This window comes from Hemiscyllium ocellatum, chromosome 6 (genome assembly GCF_020745735.1).
Source record: "Hemiscyllium ocellatum isolate sHemOce1 chromosome 6, sHemOce1.pat.X.cur, whole genome shotgun sequence".
In the NCBI taxonomy this organism is placed as follows: domain Eukaryota; kingdom Metazoa; phylum Chordata; class Chondrichthyes; order Orectolobiformes; family Hemiscylliidae; genus Hemiscyllium; species Hemiscyllium ocellatum.
Genome location: NC_083406.1, coordinates 17000265 through 17027011, shown reverse-complemented (window position 1 = coordinate 17027011; position 26747 = coordinate 17000265). Strand labels below are relative to the sequence as shown.

The window sequence follows — 26747 nt, the reverse complement described above, 5'->3', positions numbered from 1 at the left end:
GGCAGGCATGGTAGATTCATTTAAGATGTGTCTGGATAAATGCATGAGTAGGTGGGGGGTAGAGGAATACAGATGCTTAGGAATTGACCGATAGGTTTAGACAGTACATTTGGATCGGCTCAGGCTTGGAGGGCTGAAGGGCCTGTTCCTGGGCTGTAAATTTTCTTTGTTCTTTGTTTACTGAAGTAGTGTCAACTACTTCACTGATAAAGGAATTCCACAGATTTACAAACCTCTGGGTGAAAAAGTTCCTTCTCAATTCAGTCCTAAATCTGCTACCACTACTCTTGACTCTATGCCCTCTTGTCCTAGGTTCGTCTACCAGTGGAAACATCCTCTCTAGTTCTAATTTATCTATTCCCTTCATAATTTTATATGTTTTGATATGATCGCTCCCCATTCTTCTGAAGTCCAAAGAATATAATCCCAGTGTACTCAGTCTCTCCTCATAAGCCAACCCTCTCAACTCCGGAATCAACCTCGTGAACCTCCTCTGCACCCCTCTAGTGCCAGTACATCCCTTCTCAAGTAAGGAGACCAAAACTGCACACAGTACTTCAGGTGTGGCCTCAGCAGCACCCTGTACAGCTGCAACATAACCTCCCTGCTTTTAAACTCAATCCCTTTAGCAATGAAGGACAAAATTCTATTTGCCTTCCTAATTGTTGTAACTGCAGACCAACCCTCTGTGACTCATGCATAAGGACACCCAAGTCCCTCTGCATAGTAGCATGCTGCAACTTCTTATCATTCAAGTAATAATCCTTTTTACTGTTACTCCTACCAAAATGGATGACTTCACATTTATTAACATTGTATTCCATCTGCCTGAACTTTGCCCACCCACTTAAAATATCTATGTTCCTCTGCCAAGTTTCACAGTCCACTGCACACTCTGCTCCGCCATTCATCTTACAGTCACCTGACAAACCACACGTGGTCCCCAACTCCAAATCACCTATATGAATTGTGGATGATTGTGTCCCCAACACTGATCCCTGAGGCACACCACTAGTTAGTGATTGCCAACCAGAATAGCATTTATTTATCCCCACTCTTTGCTTCCTATTAGTCAACCAATCCTCTATCTATTTCCTCATATCCCATAATTAAATGTCTCTTCCCATTCTCTAAAGGACCAAAATTTACTTTAGCCGCTGTTTTTCATTTTATATATTTTTAGAAACTTTTGCTAACATCGCAACAACGAGGGCCGAAGGGCCTGCACTGCTCTGTAATGTTCTATGTTCTATCTGTCTTTATATTCTGTACCAGCTTTTTCTCATGTTCTATCTTACTTTCCTTTGTAGCTCTTTTTGTGGCTTTCAGTTGATCTTTAAAGTTTTCCCAATCTTCTAATTTCCTGCTGTACTTGGTCACTTCGTATGCCTTCTCTTTCAATTTGATAGCCTCCCTTATTTCCTTAGACACCCATGGCAGATCACCCCTTTTCATACAGTCCTTCCTTTTCACTGCAATATACTTTTACTGAGCACTTTGAAAAATTGCATTGAAAGTCCTCCACTGCTCGTCAACTGTCCCAACATAAAATCTTTGCTTCCAGTTACATGAGTCATATATCGATCAGAATACTACGATTGAATCATAGAACTTATCATAAGAAATTATTGATTCCATTGCAAGGAAATCTCTGTGAATGAATGCCATTCATTCTATTAATTATGAGTCACTAAGACAGGAGTTTAATTCCATTGTAATTGCAGATAGCAGCCTTTATATTTATTAAAGCATTGGACAACAGAGTTAAATGTGCTCAGAAGCCATTGGTATTACAATTATGTCATAATATTAATTAAGTAATAAGCCAAAGTCTACATGACTCTCAGCTGAAATATATCATCAAATCAGAATTGTGTGCTGCTTCCCTGATGCCACAATCAAGGATGTCTCTGAATGGATACGGGACATTCAAAAGGGAGGGCGAGCAGCCAAAGGTTGTGGTACACATCGGTATTAATATCATAGGCAGGAAGAGTGACAGGGTTGCGCAAAGGGAGTTCAGAGAGTTAGGTAGTAAGCTGAAAAGCAGGAGCTCTGGGGTTGTAATCTTGGGATTACACCCTGTGCCATGTGCCTATGAGCCTTGGGATAGGAAGATGGTACAATCAAATAAGTGGCTAAAGAGCTGATGTAGGAGGAAGGACTTCAGATATCTGGATCATTGGGATGTCTTCCAGGGTAGGTGGGACCTGCTAACAAGGATGGGTTGCACCTAAACTGGAGAGGCACCAATAACCTGGCAAAGAAGTTTACTAGTGGCACTCAGGAGGGTTTAAACTAATGTGGCAGGGTGCGGGAACCAGAGCAGTAGGTCAGCAAGTGAAATGACAGTAAGGGAATTTGACATATTGTTTGACATATGTATAAATTTTTTGAAGGAAACTGTAGGTGGTCTGATTAGTAAGTTTGCAGATGATTCAAAGATTAGGGGTGCTGTGGATAGTGAGGAGGATTGTCAGAGGATACAGAGGGATATAGATAGGATGGAGATTTCGGTGAAGAGATGGCAGATGGAACTTAAGACAGACAAATGTGAGGTGATGCATTTTGGAAGGTCTAATACAGTAAATGACAGAATCCTTAGAAGCATTAACATACAGAGGGATCTTAGCGTACAGTCCACAATTCCCTGAAAATGATAACACAAGTGGATAAGGTGGTCAAGAAGGTAAACTGCATGTTTGTCTTCATCAGTCAGGGCACAGAGTATAAAATTTGGCAGGTCATGTTATGGCACTATAGAACTTTAGTTCGGCCACATTTGGAATATTGTGAATAGTTTTGGTCACCACACTACTTGAAGAATATGGAGGCTTTGGAGAGGGTAGAGAAGAAAAAAATATCCAAATGTTGCCTGGTTTGGAGGATATTAGCTATGAGGAATGATTTGATTTCATTTATTATTGTCATGTGTACTGTCATACAGTGAAAGGTATTGTTTGTGTGCTAAGTAGACAAATCATAGCTTACATAAGTACTTCAGGGTAATAGAACAGAATACAGAGTATAGTGTTACAGCTACAGAGAAGGTGCAGAGAAAGATCAACTCTGATATATCAGAGGTCCATTCGTAAATATGATAATAGCAGGGAAGAAGTTGTTCTTAAATCTGTTGGTATGTGTTTTCAAACTTTTGTATCTTCTGCCCAATGGAACAGAGTGGAAGAGAGTATAACTTGGGTAGAAGGGGTCTTTGATTATGTCAGGTTGTTTCCCAAGGCAGCAGGAAGTATAAACGGAGTCAATGGATGGAAGGCTGGTTTTCATGATGGACTGGGTTGCATTCACAACTCTCTGTAATTTCTTGCAGTCTTGGGCAGAGCAGTTACCATGCCAAGCTGTGATAGGATGCTTTCTGTGGTGAATATATAAAAATTAGTCAGAGTCATTGTGGACATGTTGAATTTCCTTAGCCTTCTGAGGAGGTAATGGTGTTGACTGCTGACTGTGCAGGGCACAATGTTGAGGATTATCGGGAGGAATTACTGTCACCTATCCTTTCTAATTGCAGTGTGCTATTTAGGAAGTCGAGGATCCAGTTACAGTAGGGATTGGACAAACTTTGTTTATTTTCAGTTGGATGTCGGAGGCTGAGGGATGGCCTGATGGAAGTTTACAAAATTATAACAGGCATGGATAAGGGTATAGTTCTTTTTTTAAGGTAAAAGATCTAAAAGGAGATACCAGTGCAACATTTCAGAGACATCTTGACAGATAAATGAATAGGCAGAGAATAGAGAGATATTGAGCGCATAAAAGTGAAAGGGTTTTAGTTTAGAAAGGGTATCAGGGTTTGGTGCAATCTTGCCTGTTCTTTGCTGTACTGCTCTTTATTTCATCATTTAGAACAAAATTAATTTATCAAAAATATTACAAAGTCACAATCTATTCATTTATAACAACAGCTTGCATTTATATAGTGCCCTTCACATGGTAAAGAAAAACATTCACGGCAATATTAGCAGTTAAACAAAAATCTGGACACCAAACCACATAAAAAGACGAGCTGGGTGAGATGATCAAATACTTGATCAGTAAGACGGTTTGATGGACCATCTTCAAGAAAGAGAGGTGGTGCAGTGATCAGTACTGCTGCCTCACAGCACCAGGAACCTGGGTTTGATTCTAACTTGGGCAACCGTCTGTGTGGAGTTTGTACATTCTCCCATATCTGCGTAGGTTTCCTCTGGGTGCTCCGGTTTCCTCCCACATTCCAAAGGTGTGCAGGTTAGGTGAATTGGCCATGTTAAATTGCCCATAGTGTTCAGGGATGTGTAGGTTAGATGCATTAGTCAGGGTAAATGTTGAGTAATAGGGTAGGGGAATGGCTCTGGGTGGGTTACTCTTCATAGGGTCGGTGTGGACTTGTTGGGCCAAAGGGCCTGTTTCCACATGGTAGGGATTCTTTTCTATAAAAAAAGGTCGAGGAGTGGAGATGTTTGACCAGTTCTATTTATTTTTCTGTATTTTAGATTGTGGATTAAAATCAAAAAAGGACAATTTTTAAAAACTGAGATTGTGGAAAGGATTACTGCATTTTTTAAAAGCAAATAATCTGACATTCAAAACGTGCCGTTTACACTGCTTGTTTAAGCAGTGGGGTAAGTCCAGTCACAGACAAGTTGGAGCCGAGCGGTGTGTATGAATGGAAATTTAGCAGGCAACAAGAAGCTGATTGGTACAGGGAATGGAGACCAGCTACCAATGACAAAGGCCTTCGGCCCACAAACAAGTGTGTGATTGGCTCCCAGGTAGCTAAGTTGATCAGAAGCCTCTGCAGTAAAAACATCTCAATCCTGAAAAAAGCCAGTGTCTTTCCCCTCATCAGCTTCTGTAATCTATGGCTCTTGACGAATAAGTCAAACAGTCATACAGCATGGAAAGCGACCCTTCAGTCCAAATCGTCCACGCCGACCATGTTCCCAAGCTAAACTAGTTCCACTTGTCTGCATTTGGCCCATATTCCTCCAATTCGTGAATTTATCCAAATGTTTTTTTAAATGTTATAACTGTACCTGTATCCACCATTTCCTCTGCCAGTTCATTCAGCACATGAATCACTCTCTGCGTAAAAAGATCAGTCTTTATGTCCTTTGTAAAAATTTCTCCTCTCACCTTAAAAATATGGCCTCTAGTTTTGAACTCGCCCACCCCTACCAGTCAAGGTGAAGACTCATGCTATTTAACTTATCTGACTCCCTTAAGAGACTTTGTAAATGTTAGCCAATCGCCTTATATCTTTTTATTTGTAATAAATGGTAATTCTTGTTAAGTACAGAAAATTGGTCCTGGCTTTCTATCAATCAGATCAAATGAAGAATTGTAAGTGCTTTTATAAAATCTTAAACTTCTGTGATGATGTGAGGAATGAGGGGAACTTGCTATCCCAGTGAGACACAACAATAGGAGGTCAGAATTGGAGCAGCGGAGAGATCTCGAAAGGGTTCTGGGGTTGATGAAAGGTTTCATGATGGAAAATCCAGAGAGTGGCAATGGCTAAAGAAACAAATATGTCTGATGAGACATGAGTGGCTAAAAAGCAGCCATCGGAATGAAAATGGAGGGATTAAGAAAGAAACAATCCAGCAAAATAAAACAAAATACATAAAACAGATGGATGCAGCATCTGTTTTGAAATGAAGTCCAAAAGACTCTAGAAGGCTGCATGAGAATAAATTTGGAATTTACAATTAGTAGTATGATTAGTGACCATGAAACTATACTTGATTGTTATAAAGACCAATCTAATTTGCTTCAGGGAAGGAAATCTCCTATCCTTACCCCATCCAGTCCAAATATGACTCCAGACCCTGGACAACACAGTTAACTGCCACCAGAAATAGACTAATAAGTTATTCGGTTCAAGAGCAATTAGGAGTGGTTAACAAATCACCAGTGACACCCACATCCCACTGTAAAGAATTTCTGCACCTTGTCAAATGCCTCATCCTTTTAACAATATGGAGAATAAAACTCCACACATTGTTCAAAGTGTATTTGAGCCAATTTATTCCCATCTTTCACCATGTCTTCTAGATACAGACTTCACGCTGGGATAGCTCATTGTCACAACTGACCTGAAATTGCAGAGAAATGATATTTAGGGTTGTAGGCTTTTTCATTTGTCGTTTATCATCTGGGTTCTGTCCCAATTTGTTTCTTGAAAATGTTCATAACTTGATAGTTATCAAATGTAATTATTCAAAAAAGTAGATATTTAGCTGAGTAAAAGTTCACTGCATCATGAACAAAGTTGCTTTATTCCAGATAATCCAGGACTTGCTCAATAAAACAATATTACGCTCTGCAATCAATGAACTACAATAGAACTCTGCGAGAGAATAGCTGTCACAGGTTAATCAGCAGTTGTGTGTTCTCTTCTGTCATTTAAAAAAGAACCCTTATGATACAACAAGATTGACTGTAGGAAAACCTGCCTAAATGCATAACACAAATTATTACACAGGTGCAGGGCATCACTAACCACCCCCAATAATGTCATACACCATTGTTATCCTTAATGTCATCGGCTCCATTTTGGACTGAAGGAAGTGATTTAAATGTTGCTGTCTCAATTAATTAATTATTTAATGAAAGAATGCTTCTGAAAGGAACCTTTCGAAGATGCTGATGAGTGAGTCGGGTACATGACAATCATAAGAAATGCAGACAGGAACACACAGTAATTAAAATGAAAAGTAAATAAACAGGAAGACAGGGCTTATAAATATAAGATAATCACAGAAATCAGGGGAAATTCTTTGCACAGAGACTGCAAAGAATGGGAAACTTACTACTGCAGGGAGTGGCTGCAGGGAATAGTATAGATACATTCCAAGTATAGAAGACACAAGGAAGAAAGGAATAGACAGATATGCTGACAGGGTGGGATAAAGAGGAGTGAGAATGGGACTCCTGTGGAACATAGGCACCAGTATGGACTAGCTGGGCCTAATGGTCTATTTCTGTGCTTTTAGTTCTAAGGATGTAATATCTAAGCTCATAGATAATAACACTAATTTTTCTTGCATGTGGCACCTTTTTCTCTTCCATTTCCTTCCATCATCTCCATTGAAAAATGTTACCATGCACCCGTAAGCATGAGTACTCTCTGTAGAATCAGAGCCAGGGATTTTTAACCCTCCAGGACTGTGCTCTAGTCTCCAGAGATTAAAGATTGATCTCTCAGCCACTGCTGTTAGCAACCAATTTCCCTGATTGTTCAGCAAGTAACAAAAAGGTCAATTTCTTTGAACACTTTCACCTATGACATATAAAATATTGGAGACAGAGAAACATGGTGGTTTGACTAACAGTCAAAAATCATCCTATCTGGTATTTACTCTTTACTGGGTTTGGGAAGGCAGGTCGTTGTGGAGAGACAGTGGGTTAGTTACTCAGATTAGACAGCAGACCAATATCAACAGTGTGGGTTTGATATCTGCACTGGCGAAGGTTACCGTGAAGGGCTCTCGTTTTCATCCACACCCCTTGCTTGAAACATGGTGACCCTCAGGTTAAACCACCATCTGACAAGAGAGACGACTAGTCTGCTGGGATTATGCAAACTTTACCTTTTTGTTGTGAAGACAAATTGCAGCACTGTGGAAGTAATGAAGTTCTGAGAATATATCTAAACAGAGTTGGCAACTGCTAGCCAGGAACAGAGGAAGATCAGGAAACCACAACTATTAAACGATCCCAAGGGCCACATCTATTTTATTCACTTCAATTATCAAACATTTTTTTTTAGCTGCACTGTGGTTCAACCAACACCAGGTGCAATGCAGCATTCAGAAAAGTGGCTCACCATCTACATTCTTCAGGGCAGTTAGAGATGGGAAATAAATGCTGACCTTGCTAGTAACATTCATATCCAGTTAGATATAGGAAGCTACAGTAGCAGCACTCAGCTGTCTAATCAATCGCTAACCAGCCAATCACACACATTTATGGTAAATCAGATAAGTGAGGTACTGGCAAGAGATGGAAATAAGACATGAAAATGTTTGCAATGCAGAGCTGTCTTGTTTGTATCTGAAAAGACAGGTATGAACATGTTAAACATAGAACCTAGGACAAGATTTCCTCCCTTACATTAAAATGTAAATAATTCATAGGGTAAAGCACAACTGGGGGATTCCATGTCCTGCAAGAGACAGGTTTGTTTTGTATCCTGTTTGGGAAGTATCATTAATAAAGGTAGAAAAATGATAAAGGACGGAAAGCATCATGTGCTGTCTTGAGGTCATAGCTGATTGGTTCTGTCACTGGCTCTGCCAGCCCTATAGTGCACGCTAGCAGCAGATGTCCCTTACTCCAGATGGTATGCATCTCTGGTGTCCAAGACCTCTGTGAAAAACTTCCTGATAACTGTTGGGCGCTGTGTGCGGCACTGCCAGCAAATGTGGTCAGAATTCAGAGAATGATGTAACAGAAGAAGCACATTGTGCCTACACTAGTTCGTTGAAAGAACTATTTAATTAATCCCACTCGCTATTTTTATTTGTAAAGCTCAGCAAATTGAGATATTTATCAATAATTCAGGTACTTATCCAATTCCCCATTGAACTTGTTACTAAATTTACTTCTGCAGCCCATTCCAGATCACAAATTATCAGATTTTATCTTCTACTGTCTCCTCTGGTACTTTGTCTTAAATCTCCAACCCTTTAGCTCCCACGGTTCCTTATTTAATCTATCAAAACTATTCATTATTTTGAACATCATATCTGGGGTTCCCTTGGCTTAATGCTAGATTCAGGAACAGGATAAATCTGTGCCACAGGGATTGTTGGGAGTTTTTTGGGCAGTTTACTTTGAGGTCAGCCCATCTATGCTGCACCGCTGAACACTAAATCCTGACCATTGCTCTTCTATGGGCCTAGTTAATGAATGAAAGAAGCTTAGTGAATTATTGTTAGATTAGGCTAATCAAGCTGTGGAGATGCCATATAATATAGTTGTCGGTTCATTATGAATGGAATAAGCAATTCACATTTTCATTCAAGGTTAAATGCTTTATTGCTTTCAAACATGAAGATTCAAATCTTACGGAGGAATAGATTAATCCAGTACATAAACACCTGTCTAAAAGAGCAGAGCATGCTATTCACATCCTGTGCATGTTACCAATACTTTATCTGGAGCACAAGGCAAGGACAGGTAGTTCCAAAAGTTTAGGAAACTGGGAATTACCCAGGAGAGAAAACTGAAATGAAAGATCTAAAAATATCTAGGATAAAGAGGTTTAAAAACTCCCAGAAAAAGTAACAACCTCCTTGGGGAACTCACGAGTATCTGCATGCAGACTTTCCCTGACAGCTTAACTTACAGCTGTCTAGACCAGGACGTAAGGGCTGGTCCATAAAGGTAGCTATTGCTTCTGAGTTGAAGATGCATTTCTAAGTGCTGTGCATTCCTCTTTCATGAGCCACAGTGAATTACCAGGAGGCAGTCAAAAACATAGATGTCAATGCACATTAGATAGATACTCAGCTTCTCCTTGTCAATAAATATTATTTTGTTACCGAACATCTCCATTAATATTAGCCCAATATTCAAACACCTCCATGCTGATAAATATTAGTTCGATAATCTATCCCTTCATGCTCATGAATATATTGTCAGTTCCCTTCATTGCCCCACCTTTCCCTTCTATAATTCTGCGTTCATCTAATTCTTGCATCTTGCATCTGCATTCATGGCTGAGAATTCAGCTATGTTGATTCTAAACTCTGAAATTCCTTCCCTAAATCTCTTTCCCCCTCTGCATTTCACTTCTCTTTCAAAATGCTTCTTAAAACTAAACTCTTTTGTTAGATTTTGGTCACCTGAAACAGTAATTATCAGCACAACGCTGTATTTGTCTAATAATGCTCCTGTATGCTATACTCTGCTAAAGCCTCTATCTAAATGCAAGCTGTTGTAAATGAGATCTAACTGCACTTGTGAGTAATGTTGTTACATAAAAACAACAAAACAATACTTGTGTTTTGTCAAAGTAGGAATGGTTGTTCACCATCCTCTTTCTCAGAATCAGTGTCCCTTTAAGAACAAACAACTTGAGGCTAAAAGAATCAGCAGTTGCTTACCACAGGTGTCTGGTGAATGAACAGAAACCAGGACAGTATCACTGTGGCAGTTTCTTTTCCCTGATCACACTGATTTAAGAAAGTCTGTATGAGATCCAATTATAAAAATAATTAGCAACAATTTGCCCTCTAATCTCAGTCCCTTCACAATGCTAAGGACTGTATAAAGAATTAATAACTTCTATAACAGGACTCCAATCTTGTCAGGTTCACTATGAACAACATATTTATAGTCAATGCTAGACATTTGTGTCTCTCCTTTTAAACATATCACGTCACCAAAAATCTGTGACTTTGCAAAACCCATTGTGAAAGGCCTGTGTGAAAAAACAGAACCGAAAATACCAAATACTTAATATAATACATTGGAATACACCAAAAGTTGCTCAGTGTTCAAAAAAACAAGCTTAGGTTCGGGTCTTGGACAATTTAACAATATTCTCAGGGCTCAAACAACCCCCAAGACACTGAGGCTAGAAAGGTTAACTTATGAGAACTGATTGCATAGCCCAGGGTTCAAATATCAAAGGCAATGTAATTGAAACAATTCAACAGATTAAAGAATTTGATGGGTTCTGTCAATCAATTCTACTGCTGAGGGAGGGGGGAGTCAGAACATCAAGGTAAGGCCGTCCAATTGGAGGTGGAACAAGAATGAATGTGGTAAATGTGGAGATTAGATTAGGTGAGGGCAGGTCTTTTCTCAGTGCGTTTCCTCTATATAGCCAAGGTGCCCTTGTGGCGGGGTATAGTATCGCTTTGCACCTGGGCTGAGGTCACCTTTTGGAAGAGGTAATGCACCCATTCAGATTGTGAAAGTATGAATGCTTATGCATAAAAAGTGTACAACCTCTTTTATTTATTCATGTAACGTTGTCCATCCCTATCTTCCTACAGAAGTTGAACTATAACCTGGTCATGTGTGACTTTTAATTTTGTTCACCTCAGTCCAACACCAGCTCCTCCAAATCATGACTATCATCATCACCACTAACTGCGGCTCCAAGTGGAGAGAAGGTTGAACTATAACCTGGTGCTGTGTGATTTTTAACTTCCCACAGAAGGTTGTGGTCAGTTGCCTTCTTGAAGTATTGCAGAGCATGGAGTGTAGAGACACCTACAATGCTCTTAGGAAGGGAGTTTCCTCATTTAGACACTGAAGGAAAGTGATATTGTTCTAAGTCAATATGGTGCATGGCTTGGAGGGGAACTCGCAGATGATGGCGTTTTTATTATCTACATCATTTGTCCTCCTAGGTGGGAGAATTTGCAGGTTTGAAATATGCTACAGCAGAAGACATGATAAGTCACTGCAGTACATCTTGCAGATGTCACACACTGCTGCTGCAGTGTGTCGATGGTGAATGTTAAAGGTGGTGGATGATGTGTTCACCAAATTGGCTGCTTTGTCCTGGAGGGTGTTCAGCTTCTTGAGCTTCTTATCCATCCAGGAAAGTGGAGAGCATTCCAACACACTTCTGAATTTTGCACTTCAGATTGTGGACAGGCATTGGAAAATAGCAGATAAGATACCCTCCACAGAACTCACAGAATTTATGTGGCTGGCCTCATTCTGGTCAAATGTAACACTCAGTTGATAGCTGTGGATTCATTGATGATAATGCTATTGTATGACAAGAGGATTGGGGCGACATGACTGATTTCTCAAGCCATTGCTTTCCCAATGTATTGTCTATCAAGTGAGAATTTTGCATGTGAGTTTAGAATGGAAATATTTGTTTACATAAGGTATTAAGCACTTCATTGAAATGTTTGTTTTCATAATAGATTAGTTAAAGGAATTTCAATGCATTGAATGTTCCTCTATATTAATGGGAGTGCATTTTAATAGAGGCATTGTCAATAGACCAATAACTATATTTTGCATCAGAATACCTCCTGTGACACGTCTATACCAGGGACTAGGTAAATTGCTATGAACAGGAAAGGGCAAAAGGTGGGGTATGAACTGGCATGAGTTGACTTTGTGTTGATGTATGGTTGGAAAGGACCATTGAGTTGATTATAAGTAGAGGGGTTATGAAGAGTTATGACAGATTAATAGAGGGTCAGCAGCGAGAGGGCAGTGAAGGATTGAGAGCAGGAGGAATATTTATCAAACTTGTGGGGCTTGCCTGTCTGTGTCTCCTCTGCGTGCTCCAGTTTGCTTTCATAGTCCAAAAACGTGCAGGTTAAGTGAATTGGCCATGATAAATTGCCCTGTAGTATCCAGGGATATGTAGGCGAAATGGATTAGCTATAAGAAACTTGGAGGTATGAGGATAGAATTGGGGCTAGGTCTGTGTGGGATGCTCTTTGGAGGGTTGGTGCAAACTCAATGGGCCAAATGGCCTTTTCTGCACTGTAGGATTCTGAAACTTTGAACACTGACAAAGTCCCAGGAAGGCTTCTGCCCAAGTCCACAAGGGAATCAGGAATCTTCTCCTCTCTTCCCATGTTGCCTGACCCAACTTCCAATCTAGACTCTCCCAGGCTCTGTGTAGACCTGGAAAAAAGGGTCATTGTTTCCATTTATGGCTGTGACTGGATAAGGGATCATCAGTATATACAGTGGCAATAATGCGGAATTCATTGAAACAGGGAGTGATTTAGATGAAGAGTAAAGATATTTTTACAAGCAAACTGGACAAATGCATGAGGGAGAGACAAATAGAAGGATATGCTGAAAATGGCAAGATGGAACAGATTAAAGGGTTTGTGTGAGCATGGGTTTTCTCATAGCACCTGTTGGCCTGTGTGCCTTATTTCTGTGCTATCGGCTCATTGTGACTCAAGGTAGCACATTCTAAACGTTCAGTTGCTCCATCTGGTCGTGACAGCATTTGGACCATATGCCACTCCCCTCTACCTTTGAAGCCTGCAAATGATTCTAATTGGGTCAGTGTTTTGGGTAATGCATGAAGAGGCCCAGCCTATCACTGTCATAAAATGATGAGCCCCTTAAGTGAGCATTAATTGTCCTCTTAAGAGCTTCAATTGGTGTCAGGTTGAGAAGGCCATCAGGAACTTTACCACCAACATAATTAGAGTAGAGGCAGGAAGCTGGCAAGATTCCCACTCCACATGCTTTCATCTGATCCCCACTACCAAACATGCCTTTGGGGAGGGCATTCAATGCCACCCCTTAGGACCATTCAGAAATAAATCTGACCGTTGTCTTGGTTTTAATATTTCAAGTTCACATCAACACAAGATTCAATCCTTAACCCTTATAATGCTTGGTCGATATTACATTAAGAGAAAGGGGTTATCTATATATAGCAATGATTGTGACACTTTAAACACACCACTTAATGACATGATGTGCATCATTAACCAGAGATATACAAGCTTAGCATATTTTCATTCTCTTACTCCCTCCCCTCAATGGGTACACAATTTTCAGTATGACTGACTTTTTCTACTCCTTGTGCTATTTTTCACTGTTTTCATTCATTTTTGAGATAGTTTTCTCTCCAGTTACCTGTGCTTTCTCTGTGCATCTGCATTTTATTCTGTTCAGTATTTTATTGCTTCTCTCTTAATGTGCTTTTTTTGCTATTCTCTTTCCCTGGACTTTACTTGGAATGTGTTTCATTTCATTCTCTCCTTCCCTCCTCTGCATGTAAAAGGTTTTCATCCATTCAACACTTTTATGCAAGAGAGAGGGTAGGTTTCAGCGTCTTTGTGCTCATGGGGTAGCTTTCATTCTCTAAGTCACAAAATTGTGGATTTCGGTCCACTACAGAATAAAATACTTAAGGCGAACAATTCCAATGTAATGCTGAGGGAGTGCTTCACTGTCAGTGGTGCTTTGTCTTTTGGGTGAGACACCTCAGGTAGACATGAAAGATCCCATGGTCTTGAAGAAGAGCAGAGACTATAGCCCCAGTATTCCAGTCAATATGTATCAACTCAATCAATCTCACACAACCTGCTGCTGTTTTCTCCATTTGTGCAGTGCCCTTGCTTCCAAAAAAATGTATCTCAGGTTTCTAGCATCAATAGTATTTTGTTTCTGTATATATTAATTAAATTCAGTTTCACAAATTAAGGCTTCTGCATTTTAAATACCAAAATAAACCTGAAATACAGATATCACTGTAGTTGTGAAAGTGATTAACAATAAAATTCCGGTGTTGCACTGTCACATCAATTGTAATGATGATACCATCCAGCATAGTTATCATGATTCAGTAGGTTTCCAAAGTAAAAATGTAAGTTCATCTGCAAAAATGTGCTTTGGGACATTTTAGGTCATGAAGGTGCTTTGCAAATACAAATCTATCTCTGTGATCTTTCTTTCTTGTATGTCAATGACCTTATTTGTCCTGCCCTGTGTGCTTCTCGCTTGGAATGTACATCAGAATTGTCTCCCTGTCCAACCTTGCTTCTCACTCTGTATTTATGCAAATAGAAACATAGAAGGTTGGAACAAGAGTAGGCCACTTAGCCTCTTGAGCTTGTTCCATCATTCAGTATGATCATGACTAATCAAGTTCAATACCCTAATCCTGTCCTTCCCCCATATCCCTTAATCCCATTTTGCCACAAGAGCTATATCTATCTCCTTATTGAAAACATCTCTATGACTCTATGGTGTGCTTCTGTAGTAGTGAATTCTACAGGGTTACCACTCTCTGGGTGGAGAGATTTCTCCTTAGCTCAGTCCTAAAAGGTTTACCCCTCATCCTTAAACTATGACCCCTGGTTCTGCACTCCTTCCTGTATCTAATCTGTCTACTCCTGATAGAATATAGGTGTCTATGAGATCCCCTTTTATTCTTCGAAACTCCATTGAATACAAGCTTAACCAACTCAATCTCTCCTCCTATGTCAATCTTGCCATCCCAGGAATCAATTTGGTAAACCTTTGTTGTATTGTCTCACCAGCAAGAACGTTCTTCCTCGGGTAAGGAGATCAAAATTGCACACAATGTTCCAGGTGTAGCCTCACAAATGCTCTGTATTACTACAACAAGATATCTTTGTCCCTGTACTCAAATTCTCTTGCTAGGAAGGCCAACATATAGTATGCCTTTTTTGTTGCCTGTTGAACCTGCGTTCTTACTTTTAGTGACTGCTGCACAAGGACACCCAGGTCTCATTGGACATTTTCCTCTCTCCATTTACAGTCATTCAAATAATAATCTGCTACCAAAATTGATAACTTCACATTTATCCACATGATACTGCATCTGCCATGTTCACTGAGCCTGTCCAAATCACAGTGTAACATCTCTGCATCCTATTCACAGCTCAGCTGCGTGTCATCGGAAATTTTTGAGATGTTACATTTAGCTTCGTCAACAGATCCTTCTGAATAAGGGTCACTGGACTTAAAATGTTAACTCTGCTTTCTCTCCACAGTTACTGCGAGACCTGCTGAATTCCTCCATCAATTTCTCTTTTTGTTTTGGATCTCCTGCATCCACAGTTCCTTGTTTTACTCAAATAGTTATAACCTTTGATAAAGAAACTTGAAGAAATCTTAGCATCAATATCACGATGATGACCTTGATCTTTTACTCAATGTACACTATAGGAGTCAGGGGGATATTTAGTTCTTTATTAAACAGTGACTGTGAATTAAACTGAAATTCTCCGAAGTGTTAGAAGAGAAAAAAAGTTATAGTGGAGCATGGGCACAATTGAATCTAACACAATATTCACGTCTGGGTTGACATGATTCATTATCCAATTGTTTTGTTGGATGTGATTGAAAATTAAGGTTGGCACTATAAGTCTTAACTCAATACACTTTGAAATAATAGTTCTTTTCAATCAATGTTCATGTTGAAACTGTTTCTCATTAATTCCTTTTTTGCACGCATTTAACCATGTACTAACTGACTGTAAGAATGGACTCTTCTTGATGTAGTAATGTTAGAACATGTCTGATAAAGTCAATCAATACTTTGGATAGAAGGTTATATTCTATCCTTTCATCAGTGTAAAGTTTTTGACACCAGTTCACAAAGTACACCAAGATAACAAAATGAAAGAACCTTCAGAGATGAGAAATCTGAAATTAAAACATAAAATGCTGGAAATACTGTACTCAGCAGGCCTGCAGCATCTATGGAGAGAGAAAGAGAGTTGGTTTATTTTCAAAGTTGACATCTTCAGAACTACGGGAAGGTAGAAATGTGATGGGTTTCATACCATTCAAGGGGGAGGTGTGAGAAAGAACAAAAAGCAAAGGGAATGATACTGGTTGTAGTAAAGACACAAAATACTTGTCCGGAGTAAATGTGATTTCCTGAAATATTAAAGATCCAACTGGAACGAAAATATGAAGGTCAAGATTCAGATCAGCACATGACAAGAAAAGAATCAAAACTGAAATAGAGGCCAGGGCTCATGGTATGAAATTGTTGAACTCAATATCGAGTCCATAACACCATAATATGTTTAATCCTGGGATTCCCTCCCTAAGGGCAGTGTGTGTCTAACTACAATATTTGGACTACAGCAGTTCAAGAAGGCAGCTCGCCATCACTTTCTGAAGGGCAACTAGGAATGGGCAATAAATACTGGCCAGGCAGCAACGCCTACATTTCATAAATGAATTTAAAAAATGTTGCTGCCAGACTTGCTGAATTTTCCGATATTTTCTGTTTGTCAGAGTTTGCAACATCATGAAGGAATATGTTGGGGCAAGTGTGAAAAATATGTTTCCAATATTATGGGGGAAGATTAAAAACAGGGGCTTTAAATATCAGAGTCACTAACGAACCTAATCAAGATATCATGATAAATCTGTTTACCTAGAAAGTAGAGAGAACATGGAACTTTCTCACTACTTTGTGAGAAAGGGTCACTAGACCTGAAACATTAACTCTGATTTCTCTTCTCAGATGCTGCCTGACCTGCAGAGCTTTTCCAACAATTTCTGTTTTTATTTCTGATTTACAGCATCTGCAGTTCTTTTGGATTTTAAAAAGTGATCAAAGCTGGGAACTAAGGGGTATGTGACTTTTCGAACGGACAGGTGGAAATGAAAAAGTGATGAGGTGGTTTTGTAAATACAAAAATGGAATAAAACAATAGCAAGAAATGTTCTTAGATTGGAAGATGTATAATCCCTACAGGTGGAGGTAGAAACAACAAGGTGATAGCCTAGTGGTATTCTCCAGAGATCAAAGTCATGTTCTAGGGAGTCGAAAACAGAAATTAGGAGTGTGAGACGCAGAATTAAGCAGCAGGAATTGAGGTCATATAAAACAAGCAGTATCATCGGTGACTTAAATCTTCATGTAGACTGGGAATATCAATGGCAGAGATTGCCACAAGGAGCAATTCATTGAGTGTATTCAGGACAGTTTTCATGTCCAGTTACCATATGTTATGGATCCAGTCAGGGATCAGACGATTTTCAATCTTGTATTGTGTAGTAGACAGGTTTAAAAAATGATTTCAAAGTAAAAGATCCCCAAAGAAATAATAACCTTAACATGGTGGAATTTGGCATTCAGTCTGAGAGTCAGAAACTTAGATTGGAATTATCTGCGTCAAACATAAATATGGAGAATTAAAAATGATTGAAGGTAGAGTTGACTGGAGTAAACTAGAAAAGGAGTTTAGCAGAAAAGATAATTGATGAACAATGGCAAATGTTTAAGAAAATTGTTCATTTCACATCTAGAATATATCTCAGTGAGAAAAAAGAATTCTAGGAAAGAGTTAAACTAGCCATGAATAACAAAGAAATTTCAAGATAGTATCAAATTGGAAGAAAAAATATACAATGTGGCAAAGATTAGTGGTAAGGCAGAGGATTACAAAATCTTTACAAACATCAAAAGATGACCAAAAAGAAACAAAGTGGGGGAAAACAAATGATTATGGTTAACTGCAAGATATTTGAAAATGGATAGTAAGAGTTTCTTTAAATATATACAAAGGAAAAGAGAGACCAAAGTGAATTTAGCCCCTTATAAATGATGCTGGGAAAATAATAATGAGAAACAGGAAATGTCAGAGGAGTTGAATAAATTAGTTTTCACGGCAGAAGATATGAAAACCCTTCCAAAACTACTAAATAATTAAAGGGTGAAAGGAGGAGAGGAAATACTTCCAAAACTAGAGAAAAAGTGCTAAGTAAATTATGGGGCTAAAGGCCAATATGTCTCTTGGACTTGATGAGTTGTATCCTTTAGAGGAAATAGCTGAAAATATAACAGATGCACTGATAATAATCTTCTAATAATCCTTTAATTCTGGGACTATCCCAGTGGAATGGAAAACTGCCAATATGACACCTGATTCCAAAGGGGAGATAAAAAAAACAGGTAACAATAGGCCAGTTAGCTTAACCCCTGTCACTGGGAATGTTAAGTCTATTATGAAAGATGTAATTGCAGAGGATTTAGAAATTTACACAAAGATCAAGCAAAGTCAACATGGCTTCTTGAAGGGGAAATCATGTCTGACAAATCCAATATATCTTTTGGGGAGATAATAAAACCATAAGACCATAAGACATAGGAGTGGAAGTAAGGCCATACAGCCCATCGAGTCCACTCCGCCATTCAATCATGGCTGATGGGCATTTCAACTCCACTTACCAGTATTCTCCCCATAGCCCTTAATTCCTTGTGACATCAAGAATTTATCAATCTCTGCCTTGAAGACATTTAGCGTCCCGGCCTCAACTGCACTCTGCGGCAATGAATTCCACAGGCCCACCACTCTCTGGCTGAAGAAATGTCTCCGCATTTCTGTTCTGAATTTACCCCCTCTAATTCTAAGGCTGTGTCCACAGGTCCTAGTCTCCTCGCCTAACGGAAACAATTTCCTAGTGTCCGCCCTTTCCAAGCCATGTAAGCAGGATAGATTAATAGGAAAGGGATAAACAGACAAGGGAGCAGTGGATGTAATGCATGTGGATTTCCAGAAGGCATTTGATAAGGTATTGCATTGAAAGCACCTTAATAAAAGAAGAACTCACAGTGTTAGGGGTAGTCATAGAGTCATAGGGATGTACTTCATGGAAACAGACCCTTCAGTCCAACCCATCCATGCTGACCAGTCATCCCAAGTCAATCTAGTCCCACCTGCCAGCACACAAAAAAAATGGAATGCTTCACGAATTTGTGTGTCATCCTTGTGCAGGGGCCATGTTAATCTTCCCTGTATCGTTTAGTATATGTGCTGCCAAAGAGTGGTATATCAGGTGGATAGAGAATTAGCAACTGTTGGGGTAAAGGACAACTTATAACTAGTGGAATGTCACAGACATCAATGTGGGGTCACAATTATTTATAAAATGTATTGATGACTTAGAATACATAAATGAATATACTGTTGGAAGTTTGCAGGTTACATAAATATAGTCAGCAAGGTGAGTGTTTAGGATAATACAAGGAGTCTGAAGAGGGGTAAAGACAAGTTAAGTGAATGGGCATAAATTTGGAAGATGGAGTAAAAAGTGAGAAAATGTGAGATTGTGCACTTTGGCAGGAAGAATAGTGAAGTTGAATATTTTGTGAACGGAGAAAAACTGCAGAAAGTTGCAGCACAGAGAGATCTGAAGGTCCTCGTACATGAATTACAAGAAGGTAGCATACAATTCAGCAGGTAATAGGGAAGACAAATGGAATTTTGGGCTTTACTTTAATGGGGTTGGAGTGTAAAAATAAGAAAGTCCCGTTTAAACTAGTCAAGGCACTGGGTACACCACACCAAGAATACGGTGAATAGTTTTGTTTCCCTTTTCTAACGAAAGTTATATTGGCATTGAAGGCAGTCCAGATGAGGTTCCATAGATTGATCCCAGACAGGGGATTAGGAAGAAGTTAAGTAAGTTGGGTCTGCTGTCGTTGGAGTTTAGAAAAATGAGAGGCGACCTTATTAAAGCACACAATATTCTCAGGCGACTTGTCAGTGTAGATGCCGAAAGATTGATAAACCTTGTAGGAGAGTCTAGGACAAGTGGACACAAACTCAGAACAAAGGGCGGCTGTTTAAGCCAGAGAGGAGGATAGATTTTTTTTCTCACAGTGCAGTGAATCTGCAGAAATTTTTTTTACCAGAAGCAGCAGTAGAGTCTGGCTCATTAAGTCTACTTAAAGCAGTAGTTGACAATTTTTAAATCAATAACGGAATCAAGGATTATGGAGGAAATTTTAATTGAATGGTGGAGAAAACTCAATGGTAAAAATGGCTTACTTCTGCTCCAATGTCTTATCCTAAATACCTTGATACCATTACTAATCAAAAATATAAATTTTAAGGGGAGCTAGTCATTGCAGCAGCATAGAGTGGGGTTGTGTGTTAGAACTGTACAGAGATCTTGATGCAGCTGATCCCTTGGGATTAGGATTTAATTCAGTAAATTAAAACATTCCTGGGAAATAACAGTGCATCTGAAACCCTCCTGAAATTTCCTCAAGTCTGAGTAGAGTTGGAGAGTTGGAGATTTTGGAAGGTTGAGACATACTTAATTGCTCAGGAAACACCAAAGGTTTAAAGCCTGCTCTAACTCCTTGGTAAATATTAAACTGAACTCCACCTCTCTGGTGAACTCACAAATAAACCTTACCACAACCCTGAGATCCCCAGATTTGACATCCTCACCCCAACATGAATCACCTCCCATCCAATTGGACTTGACACACCTACTCCAACCCTCCTTTCCTTCAAACAGATCCAACACCCCACCCAACTCTCCTACAATACCTCCAGACCTGACACTCATCATCCAAACAGAGCCTATCAGACACGACACCCACCCTCGGTGCCAGCACTGCTGCTGACTAAAAGCCTACCTAGACTGGTCTTTATTGCTTTGTCACAAAGTATGAGGGCAGAACTGATCAAAATCCATTCGTCAGTCCCATCAGAAATTGAGTTTCCAATCCTGATCGGAAAATCTGTGCCATCGATCTCATAACAGAGCGTCCACAGTTCTCTGAGATGGAGAATTCTAAAAATTCCCTATCCTTTTAGTGAAGAGATTTCTCCTCATCTCAGTCCTAAATAGCAGGCCCCTTATCCTGAGTGTGACCCCATGTTCTAAATTCTCCAGTCATGGGAAATATTCTCTCAGCATCTGCTCTGTTAAGCGCGTGAAGAATTTTATATTTTTTAATGAGATCACCTCTCATTTTGTTATTGTTAACTATTAACCTAGCCTACTCAATCCCATCCCAGAGAACAATTGCTTCATCCAGAAATGTGGAGATAAATCATCTCCCCAGCACAAAGCATGGAGATTGAAATAGAAAATTTAATTACCCTGTTCCAAGGTATAAAGTAAGAGACCGTAATAAATGAATCAGCCCACGTGCCATTCCTTGGCGATGGAAGCTCACTGCAATGTTGATGTCATAAAATCTATCCTCTGTTGCTAAGATACTACAGTTCATAAAATATTGCTCCATTGCACTCCTTACAACCTTATGCCTGAGTAATCTCAACAAGCAGGCAAGTAGAGTTCCATGAATGTTGAAATTGAAGGTTTATTTGCACATTTCCCAAGAATTTTCTGAGATGCATTAACTACTCTAATTTTGACCCACTTATTATTCATAGATGCTCTCAAATACAATCACAATGATGCAGAAATTTTTGCTTGGGCACTCAACTCTACCGACAATCCTGCTTCAGTCACTGAGGTGGTATCGTGTCTGCTTCTTGATGTGTTGAAGAACCCAGACAGTCAACAGAAACTGCTCATTGCTAGTAAGGGAAATGGATTTGGGTTTCCTACTGAGGTGAAGAATCTGAGTTCTTTAGGAGCTTGTTACAAAGGCATCATGTAAAAGGTGATAGAAAGCTCACATTTCATCATGCATCCCCAGTACTACCATTATTGGTCAGATTGGCAGAGATCTGGTCCACATGTGTCAATGCTACTTCTAGCCTCCACATTATATGCAAGACACAAGTCAGGATTGCGATGGACTCTCACTCCCTCCAACGCTCCCCCCACCCCCACCCCACCACCACTTTGAAACCTGCCTGGTTATGTCCAACTCCAACAATACTCAAGAGGCTTGAAATCATGCAGGACAAAGCAGCTTGCTGTATTGGCAGTCCATCTACCATTGATTCCTTTCACCAGTGACACACTGTGACAGCATTGTGTACCATCTGGAAGATACATAGCAATCTTTTGACACGATGCTCCAAACCAATGACATTTACCATCCAGAATGTAATGGACAGTAGGATTGGAAACACTACCGCCTACAAGTTCCCCTCCATCCTCAGTGGAGCTACATCATCACTCCTTCTACAACACTCGAACAACATCCTGGAACTGTCTTCCTCACAGCCCTTTGGGCATTTTTATACCATAAAGACCATAATGCTTCAAGAAGGCAGCTCACTACCGCCTTCTGGTGAGCATTTAGTGATAGACAATAAATGCTGGCCCCAAGAGTTTCCAGATTATAAAAACGTTTCTTTTTACAGATCAGGCATATATTTCAAGTGCTGCTTTTAACATTCAAAATATCCACTACAAAACAGGCAAAAGTAAGATTTTTTTTAATCTAAAAGACAATGCTTTCTGTTTAAAGGGTTGAAACAGTAATCTGAAACCATATTTGCCTTCTTTATTCAAAGTAAAAGATCCCATTGCATTCTTTGAAGAGCAAGGAAGTTCATTAAGTCAATATTTGTCTCTCAACCCATCAGCATGAGACAAGTGACCTTGCTGGCATCATACTGCTAGTTATATGATCGTGCTGTGTGCAAAATGGCTGCTGCCATTCCCATATCACAAAAGAAACTTCACTTCAAAAGTACTTCTTTGGTGAAACATCTAAATGTTTTGAAAGGGGCTATACAAATGCAAGCTGTTATTTTTAACAACAAACCATTGTTATTGTATTTGGGGTGCTAATGTCATCAATAAAAATGTGGAGCATGTCTCTGGTGTTTTATATCATCAAAAACTGTTTGCTTGAATTTTGGCCTTGAAATATACTGCCAGCTAGCTATTATAGCAGGCACAGTCAGTGAGCTGAAAATAGATAAATTGGCTGCCAAGTCTTTGTGAAAAAGACAAAATACACTCCATAAAATGACAGGACATCTGCAATGATTGGAAGCTCAGACACATAGCCATTAAATGACATTTAATGCACTGATCGCCTGAATCTGTAGGTGTGCATGTTCCATCTTAGATGAAGAAAGGAGATTTCATTGAAACATATAAAATTCGTAGAGGATGTGATAGGGCAGATGTGGACAAGCTGCTTCTATGAACACAGGGTCTTGGTGTCAGGGTAAGGGATAGGCCATTTAGAACTGATATAAAGAGAAATTTCTGCCCTAAACTGACAGTAAATCTGTCATTCTCCACCCCAGAAAGCTGCAGTTGCTCCGTCACTGAATATATGTAACAAAATAGATTGTTGGGTATTAAAAGAATGAAAGCACACAAAGATAGGATGTAAAGGTAGAGTTAAAGTAGAAAATAAGGTATAATCCTACTGAGTGGCAAAGCACAGTTGAGGAGACAAAAGCTTACTTTTGCTCTTACATGTTTAGGTTCTTACGAGGAGTGAACAGCTTTTGTTCAGAAAAATGTGCTGATGGACATTTTACTATCTGTCACAAGTTTTGTGTTATTTCAGTATTTCTAATCAAGCAACAGCACAGTTGCTTCATTCTGAATGAAAAGCCAGAGTCATTGTTTTGCAATTTTTCTGTAATATAAGTAAAGCCCAAGGCTCTGTGGCACTTAAGCAGAACATTTGAGAAACCTGCTATAGGTAGATCACAGCAATGAAAGGAAAACCACTTCATTGAGATAAAAATAATCCATATTATACAAATAATAAATTGTGGAACCATTGTTCTAAATTGCAATTAAGCAGGTTTGTCCTTATAGAGTCAAACAGTCATAGAGATGTACAGCATGGAAACAGACCTGTCAGTTAACTCATCCATGCCAATTAGATATGCTAAATTAATCCAGTCCTATTTGTGATTGTTTGGTCCATATCCCTCTAAACCCTTCCTATTCAAATACCTATCCGGATACCTATAAATGTTGTAATTGTACCAGCCACCACCAATTCCCCTGACAGATGCGTGAAAATGTTACCCCTTAGGTCCCTTTTAAATCTTTCCCCTCTCACCTTATACCTATGCCCTCCAGTTTTGGACTCCCCTACTCCTGGGAAAGGATCTTGTCTACTTATACTATCCACGTCCCTCAAGATTTTATAAGGTCTATAGGGTGACCCCTCAGCCTCTGATGCTCCAGGAAAAACAGATCCAGCCTATTCAGCCTCTCCCAATAGCTCAAATCCTCCAAACCTGGCAACAGCCTTGTAAATCTTTACTGAACCCTTTCAAGTTTCATAATATCCTTCCGGTAGGAAGGAGACCAGAATTCCATGCGGGATTGCAAATGTGGCCTAAACGATGTCCTGTAGTGCTGCAGCAAGACTTCCCAATTTCTATACACAATGCAGTGACCAATAAAAGCAAGCACAACAAACACCATATTCACTATCCTATCTATCTGCGACTCCACTTTCTAGGAAGTATGAACCTGGATTCCAAGGTCTCTTTGTTCAGCAACACTCCCCAGGACTTTACCATTAAGCGTAAAAGTGCTGCCCTGATTTGCTTTTCCAAAACACAGCACCTCATATTGGTGGATACATTTGCATCCTTCTACTTTTAGTCTAGTGTTTCTCCCTGTTCCTTGGGGGGCGGTCTCTCGTCTATAGTTTTATCACTCTGGATCCAGTTGTTCAGATGTTAGGGCCTAATGTGCGAACTAATGTGACTTACTCGCTCACTTTACTCTTCTTCTTACCACTCCTCTCTCAGTACTCTGAACAGCTTGACTAAAAATGAGCACTGTAATCATGAAATAATGTCCTATTCTATAATCATCTATGCCATGTGCTGTTCTATTATGCTTCAAAAGTGAAGCACTTAGGGGCATAGGTTGTGGAAGATACTCTATGAACACACGTTCTTTCTTTATTATTGAATCCCTACAGTGTTGAAGCAGGCCATTCGGCCCATTGAATCCACAAAGAGCATCCCACCCAGATCTACCTTATCCCTGTAACCCTGCATTTTCCCATGGCTAATCCACCTAGGCTGCACATCATTGGACAAAATAGTCAATTTAGCATGGTGAATCCACCTAACCTGCACATCTTTGGACTGTGGGACGAAATCGGAGCACCCAGAGGAAACCCATGCAGACATAGGAACAGGAATCAACTGTCACACAGACAGGAATCAATTGTCCCTGGTGCTGTGAGGGAACCACTGAGCCACTATGTCACCCCAAAATATGGGTAAACAACAAATATGATTAAACAGTGAATTGTTTTGAGTAGCTAATTGTCAAAAATTGACAGGAAGATGTTGAGATTCCTTTAAAATGTAGTTTCTGAAACAACAGTGGAAACATGTTCAAAATTATCTTCCAAAAAAGAAATGCTTGATAAACAAAGATTTGCAGCAGGAAGATCAGGGAAAGTGGGATTAACTGTTTTTCAAAGAGCCAATATGGACACACTGGGCTGAATCACCTTCTTCTGTGCTGTAAGATTGTATGATTTATGTTTAGTACCAAAAACTAATTATGACAAACCTCTCAAAAGAATATCGAGGTGATACTGTTTCTGAAGCATAAAGTAGCAAGACATAAATTAATGACACATTTCTCAGCAAGGAAAGATAAGAAGTAGAATAGCACAATAATCGTGTTAACACAGTGATGGCTTTGGTGAAGCATGACTGCATTTCCACTTCAGAAACATACAAAGCGGTCTATAAGCATAAAATCAGGCAATTCAGCCCAACTGATCTATGCTGGGGCCTGTGTTCTACATGAACTTTCTCCTGTTCCTTTCCATCTCACCCCATCAGCATGTCCTTAAATTCCTTTTTCCCTCATGTATTAATCCAGCTTCCCCTAAAATGCATCCAAACAATTCATGTTTTTACCATTTTCTCGGTAAAGAGGTTTCTCTTGAGTTACTAATAAAATCTAATTTTCACTCGTCAATCCAATGTTACAACCCCTGGTTTTGGACTCATTCACAACTGGATACATCCTCTCTACATCTACCTTACCAAACACTTGAATAATTGTAAGGATTTATATCAGGTCACCCCTTAACCTTCCTTTTGTTAGAGAAAAGCTTCTTTAATTTTTTTTGAAAAATATCGCACCATCCGATATGGGCGGCACGGTGGCACAGTGGTTAGCACTGCTGCCTCACAGCGCCTGTAGACCCGGGTTCAATTCCCGACTCAGGCGACTGACTGTGTGAAGTTTGCACGTTCTCCCCGTGTCTGCGTGGGTTTCCTCCGGGTGCTCCGGTTTCCTCCCACAGTCACAAAGATGTGCGGGTCAGGTGAATTGGCCAAGCTAAATTGCCCGTAGTGTTAGGTAAGGGGTAAATGTAGGGGTATGGGTGGGTTGCGCTTCGGCGGGTCGGTGTGGACTTGTTGGGCCGAAGGGCCTGTTTCCACACTGTAAGTCTAATCTAAAAAAAAGTCTAATCTAATCCCTAATTGCCCAGAAAGGTCAGGGAAAAATATTTCAGTTCAAGGAACTGTTGCTAAAATCTAATTTGTGGTTCATCTATTTTTGTGTAAAGTATTAGTTTTAGGAATTAAAGGCTAGCAATAAAA

General features: G+C 39.7%; 1 protein-coding gene and 1 pseudogene across 3 annotated transcripts in view; both read right to left on the bottom strand.

Moving 5' to 3' along the window:
- The window catches only part of fgf14 (fibroblast growth factor 14), a 511831-nt gene that overhangs the window by 358861 nt on the left and 126223 nt on the right, over positions 1 to 26747 (bottom strand). The window lies entirely within an intron of this gene.
- LOC132816996 (U6 spliceosomal RNA) lies at positions 19188 to 19287 on the bottom strand (annotated as a pseudogene).